Below are 17,612 nucleotides of genomic sequence, written 5' to 3'. Positions count from 1 at the left end.
ATAGCCCTACCACCAGTTCTTAATTAATTTGTAATTGTATTATCTACATGTTAACATGTACAATAATAATTAATCAATGAACCATAAGTTCAAAACTGCATGTTTATCAATATGTTGTAATCGTGCGGTTATTGATATCTTAATATAATTATTAATATATTATATCGACTGTTTAACATAGAATAGAATATAATAGAATATGCTTTATTGTACATCAAAAGAACAGAATCACACAGTTTTAAGCACAAACATAAAAAAAACGAAAACTATGTACAAAAGGCGGTCTTATCTATACTTGCATACTAATATTATAAAGATGTAAAGTTTGTGAGGTTGTAGGGGGTAATTTCTGGACCTACTGAACCGATTTTGAAAATTCTTTTATCAATAGAAAGACACATAATTTGTGAGTATCATAGGCTATATATTGACCCGAAAAATTAAAAGAATTTTTCGTGGTTTAAGTGGAAATAAATCATAGCATTCAGTAACCGAACCACAATCAAAATTTCATCACAAGTAAAATGTTTGCCGCCCAACGAAGTGGGCGCGGGTCAGCTAGTCGCTAATATAGTCAGTAATTAACTATTTTGTGCAATTAATACGATATTAATTGCACAAAATAGTTAATTACTGACTATATTAGCGACTGATTTACTGGTGGTAGGGCTTTGTGCAAGCTCGTCTGGGTAGGTACCACCCACTCATCAGATATTCTACCGCAAAACAGCAATACTTGATATTGTTGTGTTCCGGTTTGAAGGGTGAGTGAGCCAGTGTAATTACAGGCACAAGGGACATAAAATCTTAGTTCCCAAGGTCGGTGGCGCATTGGATATGTAAGCGATGGTTGACATTTCTTACAATGCCAATGTCTAAGAGCGTTGGTGACCACTTACCATCAGGTGGCCCATATGCTCGTCCGCCTTCCTATTCTATAAAAAAAAAAAAAAAAAAAAAAAAAAAAAAAAAAAAAAAAAAAAAAAAAAAAAAAAAAAAAAAAAAAAACATCTCAGAATGCCTTTAAACATACAAAAAACATTCATTGTTACGATGTTAGTCTAAGTATTTTAGAACAAGGCGGTTAGGTTAAATATTTCTATGACCTAGAAATCCAGTCATTGTACGGTCGCAGTTGTCACGAATAAGATCAAGTAAATGCGCTACCAAACTTGGGAACTAAGATGCTATGTCCCTCATCCCTGTAGTTGCATTGGTTCACTCTTCAAACCGGAGAACAATACTAAGCACAGTTGCTTTGCCTGGTGGATACACAGAGGAGCTTGCACAAAGTCTTACCACTAAGTAAATATATACAAAGCTATTGTCTATAACAAATATATAAAGATCCAATAAAATCCATTTAAAGCTATAGGAAAGCAAATCGGACGGAGAAACATTACATAAATGTTATCGAGCATGTTAATTGTTTTTGCATATAAATTTGAGTATATAATATTCAAGTTAGCTCTTACAAGCATTAATATATATATACATATCGTTTTTATATATAACTTGCTGCCCGTCCAGACTTCAAACCAGAACACGGAATTATAAAGGATTGATGTTTAGCTGCAGTGATATAAAATAAAAGGTCCTAAGTGAGCCTGCCAGTACTACCACCATTAAAATATGATATACACTTAAGTCATTTTAACGTACATGAGTAGTTTTTTTCAGTCTGAAAATACTATTTTTAATTATATTTTTACGCGATAAAGGTTTAATTATAATAATAATTGGGCCGGTTGACGTGGTTGGTTGAAACTTGCCTTTTACGCCGAAGATTGTGGGTTCGATTCTCACCCAGGACAGACATTTGTGTGCACGAACAAGTCTGTCTGTCCTGAGTCTGGGTGTAATTATCTATATAAGTATGTATAACAAATGAAAAGTAGTATATGTAGTAAATCAGTTGTCTGGTTTCCATAGTACAAGCTCTGCTTAGTTTGGGATCAGATGGCCGTGTGTGAATAAAGTCCCAGGATATTGTTATTATTAATTAATCAAAGTTATTAAATAGTAAAAAACTATAATTTCTTATTAATTTTAAAAGGGAATAATTATGATAAGGAATTTCTAGTAAAATATTTCCCCTTCAATTAGGCGAAAAGCTTATGTGGAGAGTGAGGCTAATCAGCCCCGAATTTATGCATAAAATAATAAAATTTTACTATAACAAAGTCAAAGAAAGCCTAGGGTCCTCGAACCTGCATCATTCACATCGCTAGGCGCACCAAATATCATAGAACTAAATGCTAGTTAATGAGATAATTCTTTTAACTGAAAAAGTAATAAAAATTTCACTCAACAAACATTACTTTATATAAATTTCATAATACTTAAAACCCATTTTGTGTTGCTATATGTATGTATACAGTAACAGTACAGTAACAGCCTGTTAATGTCCCACTGCTGGGCTAAGGCCTCCACTCCCTTTTGAGGAGAAGGTTTAGAGCTTATTCCACCACGCTGCTCCAATGCGGGTTGGTAGAATACACATGTGGCATAATTTCAATGAAATTAGTCACATGCAGGTTTCCTCACTATGTTTTCCTTCACCGTCAAGCACGAGATGAATTATAATCACAAATTAAGCACATGAAAATTCAGTGGTGCTTGCCCGGGTTTGAACCCACGATCGTCAGTTAAGATTCACGCGTTCTAACCACTAGGCCATCTCGGCTTTTTATATTATATGTATATATAACACAAATAACTTCGAAATTGAAAGTAAGTTATTCTATTTATAGTTCGGTCACGTTCATAGCTACCTCACTCACTCTCTATCTGTTAATGTAATCGACAGGCAACTATTATTGCGTAGATAAGTTTGTGTTTCTATCCGTTCCGGATTTCCGGATTGGTAATCCGATTAATATTAAACTTTTATATTAAGAAATACTTTATAGTTTCGGGATAAAAGCCTAGGTTATGTTTACTTATATGTTGCCTATTAATTTAGTAATGGCTAGTTTTATAAGCTCCAAACCTTCTCCTCAAAAGGGAGAGGAGGCCTTAGCACAGCAGTGGGACATTGACAGGCTGTTACTGTTACTGTTACTGTAGTTTTCGAAGCAAACGTTGCGAAAACTAAACAAATTTTCTGTATATGAGGTTTGTAGATCTCTTGAATAATAATAGACAAGACGCAGTTGCCAGTGTATGTTTAAAAGACGGGAAAAAAATATCTAATATATACATTCAATTACTCATATCGTAATTTTCCTTGTCAAAATAAATATTATGTTAATATTAAAGCCGAGATGGCTTAGTGGTTAGAACGCGTGCATCTTAACCGATGATCGTGGGTTCAAGGCACCCGGGCAAGCACCACTGAATTTTCATGTGCTTAATTTGTGTTTATAATTCATCTCGTGCTTGACGGTGAAGGAAAACATAGTGAGGAAACCTGCATGTGTCTAATTTCATTGAAATTATGCCACATGTGTAATTCTTTCAACCCGCATTGGAGCAGCGTGGTGGAATAAGCTCCAAACCTTCTCCTCAAAAGGGAGAGGAGGCCTTAGCCCAGCAGTGGGACATTAACAGGCTGTTACTAATATTAACCATCATTGTAGTCTTATATGGTTTTTACTCATCATCGTTAAACACTGCAAAATTTGAAACCGATTGATAAAATTTATGTGTCATCTCTTGTATATGGCATTGGCAGAATATTTTACGCTCAACGCGTAGATATTCGCCAGAAAAAGGAAAAATATATATTAACCACAAGATTAAACTATAACACAAGACAGTTGACTAAAGATACGTTATATTACATATATGATTACTATTTATTATATAAATAGTCAAATATAAAATCATTTAATATATTAATGCCGTAAATATACACAAACAAAAATTAAAAATGGATAGTATTCAAATTAAGACACTGTGGAATGGTTGCAGAAATGCTAGCAGCATTTTCCCTTTTGAATCGCAATTCCGATTCTTTGGGCGATTAGGAAAAATTATATTAATTTGTGTGAAGTTCGGATGGCTAATTAGTCAATACTAAGATTATAAATAAGCTTTCACGGCCAAAACACTAAACCGATTTCGATGCAATTTGGTATGCAGCAAGCTTAAACTCCAAGGGCAGACACACTACTTTTACCTAACACCAGGACCCCGCGGGAAACAAGTTTATATCACATGACTCATTTGAAATACTCATAATCTAGTTGCAATTAATAAACAAATGAAACAGACTTACTATATTTATATAGCTGTCACGAACAAATACCAATCGTATTTATTTATTTTATTTTAAATTTGTTTTATTTCTCGCTAATACAATAGACAAAAAACATAAAAATTATAATTATAATTATTTAACGATCTATATATAAATAAGCAAAGACATTTCAGTAGTATTTTGTTTGACAACCTGTTAACTGTTTGGCCTTTGACAAGGTAGTGTTGGAAAAAAAAGCGAATTCATAAAATATTTTTTCATCGTCGATTTCGATATTTGGCCGAACATTAGTAAATACAATTAATAATTATAGGTTAATTAACTTAATTTCGTGGTACAACGGATATCTTAGTTTCCAAGTTTGTCGGGTCTGAGCAATGTAAGATGGTTAAATTTCTTATAGCGCCAGTGTTTATGGGTTGCCTTTAGGCTGTCTACCTACATGATATAATAAAAAATACAATCTTTGAAGATTTTAAATTACATTCATTTCATTCAATCAACTTATGAATGAACTACGAAATGAATGAACGATTATTCAGATAATAACGAATAGTTGAAATTTTGATTTTCATATTAAATATAATACATTAAATGTGAACGTAACTTAGTCTTTTTTATAGTATAGGTTGGCGGACGAGCATATGGGCTACCTGATGGTAAGTGGTCACCAACGCCCATAGACATTGGCATTGTAAGAAATGTTAACCATCGTTTAAATTGCCAATGCGCCACCAACCTTGGGAACTAAGATGTTATGTCCCTTGTGCCTGTAATTACACTGGCTCACTCATTCTTCAAATCGGAATACAACAATAACAAGTACTGCTGTTTTGCGGTAGAATATTTGATGAGTGGGTGGTACCTACTCAGACGGGCTGGCACAAAGCCCTACCACCAGTAAATGTCTGTTACGTTATCACATCTAAACTGCTGAAGCGATTGTTAATATTGATTGATATATAAAATAATTTACGCCTGCGCAAACGCGGGAATCAGCTAGTTATAAAATATATCATTGTGATGTGTTATGAGTTTGATATTGAATATTGTACAAAAATAATTAATTATACGTTTTAAGTTGATTAAGCTTCGAACTTAGCTATACAGTTATAAAAACGAGTTATAAAAAATCAAATAACGAATTCACTTAATTTAACATTGACCGTCTTTTTCACGAGGATAAACGCTTTGAACGATTTGTTACAATTTTCTGTCGCGTACATACAAAACTGATCTTTATCGCTTTGTAATACGTTCTATAATGCGACGAACGTCATCGATACAGTGTTTTGATTTCAACAATATCACAACGATACATTGATGTTTGACCTTAGCTCGTACGGACAGCAAAAAAATGGTATAGTAGCTACTATGCACGCAATTTCGTGTGGAGTTTGGATATAATTTTTAAATAACAAACGTAAAATTAATAATATTTAATTAGTTTGCTTAAAAACGACTTTACATCTAGTTTAATGAAATAAATTGTAAAAAAAATAATTTTTTTTTTCATTAAATTCTGCCTAGATATATCAACGTAGATATCTGGTACTTCAGCGTACTACTCTCATTACATTATATACACATAATTTTCCTGGAAGCTGAAACTGCTGATCAAAAAATACCCTATAATGGTAATGGAGTAATTAGCGGCTGTCTAGTTTCAGCCAGTCAAGTCATTTATATGACAGCAGCCTATTCGAAGAAGGTGTAAAAAGTAGTGATATATAAATATATAATACCACCATAATTTACACCATAGATTCTTCAAGATATCGACCAAAGAGATCGCGTTTCAATTCAATTTTCAAAGTTGTTTTTTTTTTGTTTTAACTCCTCTCGTAGCTGAATAGGTAATAAAAAAAAGTTTCAACTGAATCGCAAAAACAGTATTTATATATACATGTCTTCTGAACGTGTGTATGTGAATAAGCTTCTCTTAAACCGCTGGACCAATTTCGATGTTTTTTATTAGTGTTTAATCCTTGTATTATTATTGTCGTTCAGTCCTTGGATGGTTTAGATTAGGCTCGATAGATGGCGTTGTGATCGGGTTTTAGGTTTTTTGAATACAGTACAGTAACAGCCGGTTAATGTCCCACTTCTGGACTAAGGCCTCCTTTCCCTTTTTGAGGAGAAGGTTTAGAGCATATTCCACCACGCTGCTTGAAATTAGACACATGCAGGTTTCCTCACGATGTTATCCTTCACCGTCAAGCTCGAGATGAATTATAATCACAAATTAAGCACATGAATATTCAGTGGTGCTTACCCGGGTTTGAACCAACGATCATCGGTTCAGATTCACGCGTTCTAACCACTAGGCCATCTCGGCTTAATAAATTAATAAAATAAATAAAATTCTTATTTCACCCATTTCATGTACGAAGTCGGGATAGGCAACTAGTACAATTATAACGTTTATAGTCATAATAATATCTAATCATATTTAAATGATCTTAAATTTGATTTTAAGGTTGTATTCATCATGTTTTTAATTAAAAACTTAAAACCGGTTTCGTATTTACAACAAAAAATAAAAGCAACTGCGATGCCATAAATCATTTCAGATATTAAAAGTTGTCGAATTGTTTTTATTATTAAATAAAACTACGCATGTTTTTTGCTGACCGTATATTTCGCAAATTAAATAACAAAGACGTAATGTTCCTGTGAATTCTACTAACGCGGGCCGTAAAAATATTACATATGATCTAAAGATTTTTGCATGCGATTTTATACTTTAACATAATACAAATAAGCTCTATTATTTAATCAATATGATATGTTTATTTGTTGTATAAAGTTTTTTTTTTAATTGGTATAAGTTTTCTATCATCTAGTAGAATTAATGTTGTACGATCATACTAATTGCGTAAAAGAACATTTGAAGTCTGTGCTAGACCGGTGTGGCATATGGAAATACATTAATATAATTCGAATTTAAATTTCGAATTGTCATTTATATTTATAAATTGTATGTTACGATATTTTTTTTAAAATAGAAAGTAAAAGAAGGAAAGTAGATCACCATACTGTTATAAACTAATCGGTTCGAATTTCGAGCTCCGAATACAAATTAATTTTAAATACCGAACACATTCTTTACTTCGTAAAGACAACAAAATTAATTATTTTTTTTTAAATAACAGGGTAAAAACGTTTGTGTTATGTGTCGAAAAGAGATCCCACTGTTAGATTTACCCATACGACAAGGTTTGAGACATATTCTACCATGGCCGATTGTGGATTGGATAAATGGTATCAAAATGAACTCGGCAAAATTTCTATCTTGGGTCAAAATTGGACTAGTCGCAATATGACAAGTTGTTAAAAAAGTTATGCTAATATGAATATGATTTGTGTAGTTTCCGTATAATACTTCTTAGAAAGAAAGAAGTATAACTTCTTAGTTTAATACAATTTGAGAGATCACTCAGATCTTTTTTTATCTTATATAGCATTTATTTGACTTCGGTATTTTTAAGCGTTCCTATATTAAATCCCGCTAAAATAAGCCGTTAAGTTACTTTGATTCTGTTGTTTCGTATTTAAACTAATTTGACAGAACTAAAAATCTTGTTATTCTTTTTAACGATTCACGTGAGAACGAGATAACATTCTTTTAAACTATTTCTATTATCTCTAAGATGTTGTACAAAAAAACGACTATCATTGCATTATTTTTTCATTTTAGAATACCTTGTACTGGGAAAGCTAAGAATACTTCTGATTAAAAGACCATAAGCCAAGATATACACGGAATAAGGACACAACCTTAACTAGATCGATTAAAGAATGGAATTGTTTATATGAATAAATTATAATAAATTAAAAATAACGTGATATATTTTAAAATAGTTAAATCGACTTTATGATAAATAAACAAATCAATTAGAGAATTAGCTTACTTCAAAATAGTATTTACTTCATGTAACTAATTTTTTTTAATGAAATCACAATAAAATATAAAATCAAACGCCGCCATGTTTGCTTGCTTACGTCATAAAGCTAACATTTGGAGCACTTGGTTTTTCTTCGTGCTGTCATCATATCTTAGGAATATCGTTACTTATATAAAATATATTTGATCTGATTATGAAACTTACATGGTACTAGTGCAAAAATGTGGTGAGCCCATGAAAGCGAATCTGTAAAGCCGGCTTTACACTCACCCATGAATCGCGCCCGCGAACTTAAGTCGCGATTCGTGCATGATCTTTGCGTCTAAAATATGACCATCTACATTGTCAAAGCTTCCTTCATTCCCTTTGTCCTTCAACTAAAAATCGACACCGAACGGGAGACGCCGTCAAGTGCAACTAACTCGGGACTCATTGCAGAACGATCGCGAAATGTCAAAAAGTGATAAGCGATATATATATACTAATATTATAAATGCGAAAGTAATTCTGTGTGTCTGTTACGCCTTCACGGCTATACTAAACTGATTTTGATGAAATTTGGCATTAAGCAAGCTTGAAGAGCAAGGAAGGACATAGGCTACTTTTTTACTAAATACCTGACCCCCTTTCCAAAATATACGGGTGAAGCCGCGGGCGAAAACTATAATTATAACATTTAAAGCCGTAAGTCGGTTTTCAACATTCCACGTTAAGATACAAAGTTGTTATAGAATACCACTGGTTCACTGGAATGCTGTCTACAATGGTTCTGTACCATTGGATAACAATATTTTAATCGCATGCTTTACGATAGAAATTATGAGTGAGCTAGTGTAAATTACAGGCTCGAGAGAACAAAGGCTAATACCACAGTTTTCTTGTATCCAAATAGATAATTGTTTTGGGCTTGTTTTTGGTAGACTGATATATTTTTTAATTTTTCTTTTTATTTTTAATCAGAAAAAATTTGTCAATCTGTACAGCTTATATTTAACACTGCCAAGCGGCCATACTTAGTATCGTTGTGTGCCAATTTAAAGGGTGAGTGAGCCAGTGTAACTACAGAAGGGAATCTTTGTTCCTGAGGTTGGTGGCAGATTGGCGATGTAAGAAGTTTTTTTTTTTATTTTAAAGTAAAGGTAGGTGGATATGGCATATGGGCCACCTGATGGTAAGTGGTCAACAACGCCCACAGACATTGGCATTGTAAGAAATGTTAACCATTACTTACATCGCCAATGCGCCACCAGACTTGGGAACTAAGATGTTATGTCCCTTGTACCCGTAATTACACTGGCTAACTCACCCTTCAAACCGGAACACAACAATACCAAGTGCTGCTGTTTTGCGGTACCTAGAGGAGCTTGCACAAAGTCGTACCACCAATAGACAGCCGAGCTCATAAAACAATGCAGTCCCTATTTTTTCGAGATGGTAGTTTTAAGGTAAACAAAAAAAGACTTTTCCATATCGGTTCATAAATGAAGGACTTCTGAACTAACAAACGTAAAAAGTCATACAACCGAATTGAAAATTCCTCTATTTTTTTTTAAATCTGTTAAAAACTATAACAATAACTAAAATATTTTTCCTATATAAAGCTTGGATATGGTGTTCCTTTAATTTAATGAAGGATATTACTTATACAGTATAAAAATTATATCGTTCCTTTTTAAAAAAATGTACTAATTATATTTCAGTTTTGTCATTTTAATATTCCGAACAAATAGAATTTTTTTAAATTTTAAAACAGTACTTGGATAAAATGTATATATATTTTTTTTTAAATAAAACGTGAGGCGAAGGTCTTTTTGACTTTTCGCTTTCAGTTAACAGATTGACTTTGCTTTTTATATAGAGATGATAAAAAATATATTTAACACAGTATATAAAACGTTTCATAATGTTTTTTATATAAACAAATAGCGACTAAAGTAATTAATACGAGTTCTAAGTACAAAATGACCTCACGAAAAGTGAATGTTTGTCCTTATTCTTCTACTGTACTGTTGGAAAGATAATTTCGTTTGATTTATAGCGATTTTGTTTTTTTTTAAGTTTTTTTTTATTTATTTTTTATAACCTTGTACGACGAGGATTAAAAATAATATTATTTTTAATATCTTTTAGGTAAGTACACAAAAAATGTGTTTTAATTTATATTCATTATTATAATAACTTTTATCAGTTAAATAGTTATTTGGTTATTTTATGTTTTAGAAATATAAATAATAATTATATCTTAGTATGTTTGGAAAAATAATTTTACTTATATTGAATAAATATTGAAATTTCTTATTTAATTTGGAATCTTTACTTTAAGCCGCAGATAAACTTTTTATTACCTTGTTAATTTATGCATATCGGTTTGTAGTTTTTTTTAAATTGTGTTCAGAATGTAGAAAATGTAACCAATTATATTTACACTGAATAAATTATACCTTTAATTATCAGTTGTTACTTCTAAGTTAAAAACAAAACAAACAATATTCAAATTGAAATTGAAACTTTGTTATATATATTTATTTTTATTAAAAAATAAAAATAAATAATATTATAGGTTGGTGTTAGATTTATGTACATTATATTTATAAATATTAACTTTGATAAAAGTAAGAAAAAGGTGTGTTCTTATATTCGCAAAGTTTTAGGAAAGATATATTATTCTGAACATGCACTTTGATATCTGGATTTGCCAGTTATACATCTATATGTACAAAAAAAACTAATCTGGCATTGAAAATTAATAATTCTTTCTGTTATCGCTCATGAAGTTTTCTGTCACTTTTCGAGGCTGTATCAAAGTATACTTCCTCTTTACTTACTTTTTTATCCTTTAAAAAGACACTGGCACAAAACAAAAATTAACCGCGCAATCCGCACTTACAGCATGTACTTACGAGGTTCCTTGGATTTAAAAAAAATAAATAAAGATGGCACACACGTGCACACGCGTTGGACTTGTTTGGCTGACTGGGTGTAAAGCGTATAACAGATGACTTTTGTAATGCCTTGTGCGCTTGTGTGAAAACTGGAAAATCAATATGGCGCCCGTATTTTATAAGGACCTGTTGAGTTTCGCGGGTTTTTTTTGACAATTACATTGACGTATATAATTAGATGTTTAAGCAAATGACATTGCTATTTTGAATCTGTGGAAAATTTTGGTTAATACTCATTTTGTAATGACGTCAGAAATACCCATTGATATTGATAATATTATTACGGTTCCGTAATAAATCAAATGTAACGCTTATTAATACTAATTTATTGTTAAAAAAATGGTTTTATGTTCAAATAAATTAAACTGATAGTATAATTATATAAAATAAATTAATAATAAATGTTAAACGGTAAAAATAAATCATAAGGTTGAAGACGATGAGGATCGTTGAGTAAGCTACAAATCTTTTTAACATAGAACACATATTATATTTTGACAGTAACGATAAGGCTAAAGAAATGCTATATTATAATATTATATATTATTTTGGTTAAAATTATTGTAGCATTAATTATTTATTAGTATATTATGGTATTACTATGTACGGCTATTCGAAAAAATGTTTCTCCTTGGGGCTCAAGCTTGTTTCATACAAAATTTCATCCAAATCTCGTCGGTTTAGTCGTGAAAGCGTAACAGTCAGACAGACATACTTGCTAATATTAGTATAGATTATGTAAATAGCTACGGTTCGCAGTTTCATCTCATTTAATGTTAGACTATTGACGTAACAAGCCTGAATTTCATCTTCTTGTGTAGTAGAGCAAAAGAATTTTTTGCGCGCAGTGCCAGAATATGAGCGTTGATGACTTTCCTACAGGTATATATATATATATATATATATATATATATATATATATATATATATATAAGTGTAAACGGACGGACATGGCTTTGAGAGAGAGAAGAGTTCTTCTTCAAATGAATGAAGGAAAGATAAAGTTTATATAAAATAATAATGTGTCAGACTTATTTACAGTAAATGTAAATAGATGCAATCATTGTATTATTCGATTAATTAAGTAATTAAAAATATTAATTTGATAAAAAGAATACCCAATTTGATGGTAAGGAGGTTATGCAATACCTATTTCGATATATATTTTACAACTAAGAGTGTAAATAACAAGTCATTATAAAAAAGTACTGCCTCTAAACCCACCCAGCAGTGGGCTGGACTCATCTCCCTTTTGAGGAGAAGGTTATAAGTATTAAAGACATTCCAAAGTTATTGTTTTAGATAATATGACCAAATTGTTGTCAGCTGTATGGTGAAGGGTGGTGATACGGCTTTTGATAAAAAAAAAGAAACAAATCATCTATATATAAATACGCAAAGACAAAACAGTCATTTACTATTTTCTCCTCTATTTATTAATTGATTTTATTTTTTTGTCTTTTAACTCGACTAGTTCAGTATCAATAAAAAATGCTTATGATTACTGGGCGCAAACTTGTAATTATTATTCATAATTTTTCTCAATTATTTGTAACAAAAACTCACCATATACTACGTATACGTATTATGTATCGCCGTATACATGGGACTGGGGTGCTTAAATGTTCCACGTTATTACAGATGCGCATAACTTAATTTCCCTTAGCCGTTTATGACACCCACGAAGTAAGATAAGATATCCGGCATTATGGCTCAGATCAAACAAAATAGTGCCTCTATTCTACCAGAATCATTGCGGGCCTCGTTGATCTAGTGGCTTGATAAAAGGCCGTAGACTCGGAGGTCCTGGGTTCAAATCCCAGGTCGGGCCAATAAAAAGTTATTGGATTTTTCTGTCAGAAAATTCTCAGTAGCAGCCCGGAGTCTGGATGTTGGAAGTGTGTACACAAAAATTGTTGCCAATATTCATAAAAAATATATTATTTATTAAGGATTAAAATGTGGTGACGCAAAATATCACACATATAATAATTTAATTGTTTTTATACAAAAGGCAAAGGCTTTATAAATGTTGTTTAGGGGGTGATAAGTGTCAAATCAGTGGGACATATACAGACATTTAGTATTTAACATATCAATACCTGTTTAATACGCTTGTATGTTCAAATAAATTATTTCCATATAGCAACACAGTTAATTATAAAATGCAATTTATTATCAAGATTTACCTCTAATGCGTGCAAAATTGCTTTTAATATAAAAAAGGTTGTATATATATATCTTCGTTGACAGGATATGTACTTATCTATGTTTACATAGATAATTTAAATATAATAGTGTAGAAGTTTGTATTTATCATGACTAGTGTTTATTAATTTTTAATAATTGAATCTTACGTACATTCTTGGGATTTAGTCATTAAATGTAATAAATTTGTGTACCAGACTGTAAATATTCTTCCGCTATTCTCGCGGCTGGGCCCGTGTTGCAGGGGGGGGGGGGGGGGGGTATTTAAACTTTATATCCATTTCTATAACTAACAACGTGTATGAAAAAAAAACACGATGGTCGGTGAATATTTAACGTAAACGCTTAAAAAAACAAACAAATAAACAAAGCATTTACTATATTAATTAGGATTTCATTTAAGGCATGTTTCCTCACGAGGTTTTTCCGTTACCACCGAGTCGAGTTTAGTGTATTTTGATTATCTCCTACTTACTACCTACTATGCAGTAACAGCCTGAATGTCCCAATGTTGGGTTAAGGCGTCCTTTCCTTTTTTGTGAAGAAGTTTTGGAGCTTATTCCACCACGCTGCTCCAATGCGGGTTGGCGGAATTTCATTGAAATTAGAGACATGCAAGTGAACATATGCTCACGATATTTTCCTTCACCGTCGAGCACGAGATGATTATAAACGCAAACACAAATTAAGCATATGAAAATACAATAGTTTGCCCGGGTTTGACCAATTATCGGTTAAGAGTCACGCGTTCTAACCACTGGGCCATCTCGGCTTTTATTTTACCTACTATGTACCGACTCTGGCTTATAATCCTACCAATGATCCATGAACTGAGTCCGGGAAACACCAGCTCGATATTGACGTTTAATCTTAATCATACACGGGAAACCCGGTAACCGGTATGTTTACTGATACAGGTAAAACCCTGAGTTTATTTTAAGACAAGAAGAAAGTTTTACCTTAAACCACTTAGGTTTTCTTATGCTTAAATTATTATTTAGACAGGCTAGCGCTAGCGTTCTTGTAATGACATAGGATAGTTATATGATATATAATTAAATGAACAGTTTTTAAAACTCGGCTGCCCTGATGTCAGGATTCTAACGGAACCCCATACAATCAAACTTTTTCTGGTGGTAGAGATCTTTTTATTGGTAGGGCTTTGTGCAAGCTCGTCTGTAGTAGTGGGTCGTCTGGGTAGGTACCACCCACTCATCAGATATTCTACCCCAAAACAGCAGTACTTAGTATTGTTGTGTTCCGGTTTGAAGGGTAAGTGAGCCAGTGTAATTACAGGCAGGAGGGACGTAACATCTTAGTTCCGAAGTTTGGTCGCGCATTGGCGATGTAAGCGATGGTTAACATTTCTTACAACGCCAATGACTATGAGCGTTAGTGACCACTTACCACAAGTTGGCCCATTTGCTCGTCTGCCTACCTAATATATATATATATATAAAACCTAATCGATGAGATTGGCCTAATTTTATGGTAGGCCTGTGTCTGGCCTAATCTATGCTTCAGTTTATTTTGTAAAGTAATTAGTAAATACTATAATACTTGGATATTTAACAATAACTGACGTATGCTAATGTATGATACATATGGATGCGCAAGCGCAATCGTCATTGTGGCGTCACATTGTCAAACGGTATTAAACATAAGCGGGGATTCCTATATTCGCATGAAGTTCTACAAATGTTTTTTTTACAATTATAACCACGTCACTAATTGCAGAATTAATAAATGATTAATTTCCAATTTATTTTTTTGATGAAAAATATTTTTTTCTCATATTACTTTTTTAAAAGTTAAAATAAGCATGCTAGTAAATATTTGATATAGAAAACCAGCTGATACAAGTAGCTCCGTTAGAAATGTATATAATACATGAATAATACATAAATATATACAAAGAAATAATATACATACAAAGAAATGTAGTAAAATTTGATAAATCTATACTATATATATGCAAAAGTAACTTTGTCTGTCTATTAATCTTTCACGGACAAACCACTGAACCGATTTTGATTAAATTTGATATGAAACAAACTTGAACCCCAGGAACTGATATGAGGGTACTTTTTACCTTATACTCATAACACATATTATATATATTAATAAAAAATAATTTTTCGTAATCTACGCGTTAATTTTTCATTCATCCGATTTAGTTTAAATTTCGAACGATAAAATTATTCTGTATAGACAAACTGATGAAAACACGATCGTAAAATGTCAAAAAGTTACATTAACTATAATAATTATAACATTTATTGTTTACGCATATCAAAACTGCAATAATAATTACAGTCGCAAAAAGGTCTCTATTAGGATTTAAAAAAAATATATATTATGTATTTAAAAAATGGAAACAAAAGTACTAATTCCTTTTTTGTTTTATATTTGTAATGTGTATTTTGTTCTTTTTATTTTAATTTTGTGTTTTATAAAAATGTCTGTACATAGTAAAAAATAAATAAATGTATTTAATTCATAATATAATCATTTTTAATAGCCAATATGTCGTATGTCCGTTAATATTTAACGATAAGCGTACGACTCCATCGTACTAATATAATACTAAAACTAGTTTTAGATTTTAATATAGTTTTTTTATTAAATTTAAACTTTTATTGCTAGCAAAATTCATTATTGTTAGAGCTTAGATTATAAACCTCCTTCAATTGAACTTATGAAATGAATGAACTAAGTTTCTCTCGCCGGTTGTACTCAGTAACAGTAACAGCCTGTGAATGTCCCACTGCTGGGCTAAGGCCTCCTCTCCCTTTTTTAAGGAGGAGGATTGGAGCTTATTGCACCACGCTGCTCCAATGCGGGTTGGTGGAATACACATTTGGCAGAATTTCAGTAAAATTAGACACATGCAGGTTTCCTCGCGATGTTTCTTTCACCGTATAGCACAAGATGAATTATAATCACAAATTAAGCACATGAAAATTCAGTTGAAATGCTTGCCCGGGCTTGAACCCACGATCATCGGTTAAGATTCACGCGTTCTCACCAATGGGCTATCTCGGTTTTACTCACGTCAAGGTATTTCTTTTTCGAATATATATGTTTCGATGTTGAATTGAGTATTTTGATTTGAAATGAAAAAATAAATAGAGCAACGCGTAACATTGGTTATTATAAAATTGTAAGCTGTGTGACGTCACAGATACACAACAGAACCATTAAAAAGAATTAATGTGATTCACGATAACAAAGGAGGAAATAGATAAAACACTATGTTTTCCTTCTCAACAGATTACGTGATATTAAGCAAAATATGAAAATATAAGCACATTGCTCAGATTCGACCTCCGCATTAAATTACTAATTTCATTAACCTATTTGTAAATAATCATCTTAATATGGCGCCACAGCCTCTATAGACCAATTAGAGATACATCATGAGTACTGTTTCAACAAACACTTGAATTCCACACCATCTTAATTTATCGAGAAAATATAAGGTTATTTTTTGTTAGTGCTTTTTCAGTAAAATAATTAATACAACTTAGAACGAATAAAATAGATAATTAAAATTGTATTAAATAAATATGAAAAGTAAATATGTTTAAGGAAATAAATATAAAATAATAAAAAAACATATATTGTAAAATACAATTTAAATTCTTTGACTAATTAAATAATTTCCGATAACTACTTATTGACAAGAATATTAAGGAAATATATTTCATCTTATTCACAACAGAGACAGGAAGATAAATGAACTAGCAATGGCGGGCTATGGCTTTCTTTCTAGGATTGATAACCAACGAGAGGGAAAAATCGCCGATTGTAGGCCGCGACTCGGAAAAAATACCAGGATGCCTCCGGAGGATTCCGGAATCAGAATTGCAAAATCCTTTCTAAGCGAGTCTCTTAGGAAGAGGACCTTCAAATTATAACTTTTTAAATGTTTATAGTATATTACTGTGATAAAATTGGCTATCACGGGATACCAAACAGTAATTTAAATATATTATAATTAAACCAATAAATATAAATGGAGTAATATAAATATAAACAAACTTTCGTTATTTGTATGATTATTTCGTATAGGTAGTGCTTTGTTACTTTTATTATTTAAGTAATATTATCTTCTTTTACCTTTTACTGCACTGAATGTAGCGTTTGTGTTGGCAGCATATGTACAAGGCGTAGACTGAAAAGCAGCCTAGCTGAGACTACGACCTTTTTATGAAATATGTTATTGTTAACTCCTTTTTTATGGTTTTGTACCTTAAATTTTTTGTCTTTGTTTTTTTTTGGTGAATAAAGTTATTTATTATTATTATTATTGTGCAAGCCCGTCTGGGTAGGTACCACTCACTCATC

At 31.8% G+C, this 17,612-nt stretch overlaps 2 protein-coding genes across 3 annotated transcripts in view; both read right to left on the bottom strand.

The window, feature by feature from the left end:
• LOC126778554 (uncharacterized) overlaps nucleotides 1–17,612 on the bottom strand; it is a 165,439-nt gene that overhangs the window by 31,202 nt on the left and 116,625 nt on the right. The window lies entirely within an intron of this gene.
• LOC126778548 (GTP cyclohydrolase 1) overlaps nucleotides 1–17,612 on the bottom strand; it is a 43,496-nt gene that overhangs the window by 8,206 nt on the left and 17,678 nt on the right. Inside the window, exon 1 of one of the 2 annotated variants that reach the window (XM_050502213.1) lies at nucleotides 11,013–11,125. The exons of the other annotated variant lie outside the window; for it this stretch is intronic. The gene's annotated coding sequence lies outside the window, so the exon portion shown is untranslated. Of the gene's footprint in view, nucleotides 1–11,012; nucleotides 11,126–17,612 lie in introns of those variants that run through there. 2 annotated transcript variants of the gene reach the window in all.

The sequence above is a fragment of the Nymphalis io genome, chromosome 26, assembly GCF_905147045.1.
Source record: "Nymphalis io chromosome 26, ilAglIoxx1.1, whole genome shotgun sequence".
In the NCBI taxonomy this organism is placed as follows: Eukaryota; Metazoa; Arthropoda; class Insecta; order Lepidoptera; family Nymphalidae; genus Nymphalis; species Nymphalis io.
The sequence above is the reverse complement of the archived record's forward strand: the minus strand, read 5'-3'. Positions and strand labels throughout refer to the sequence as shown.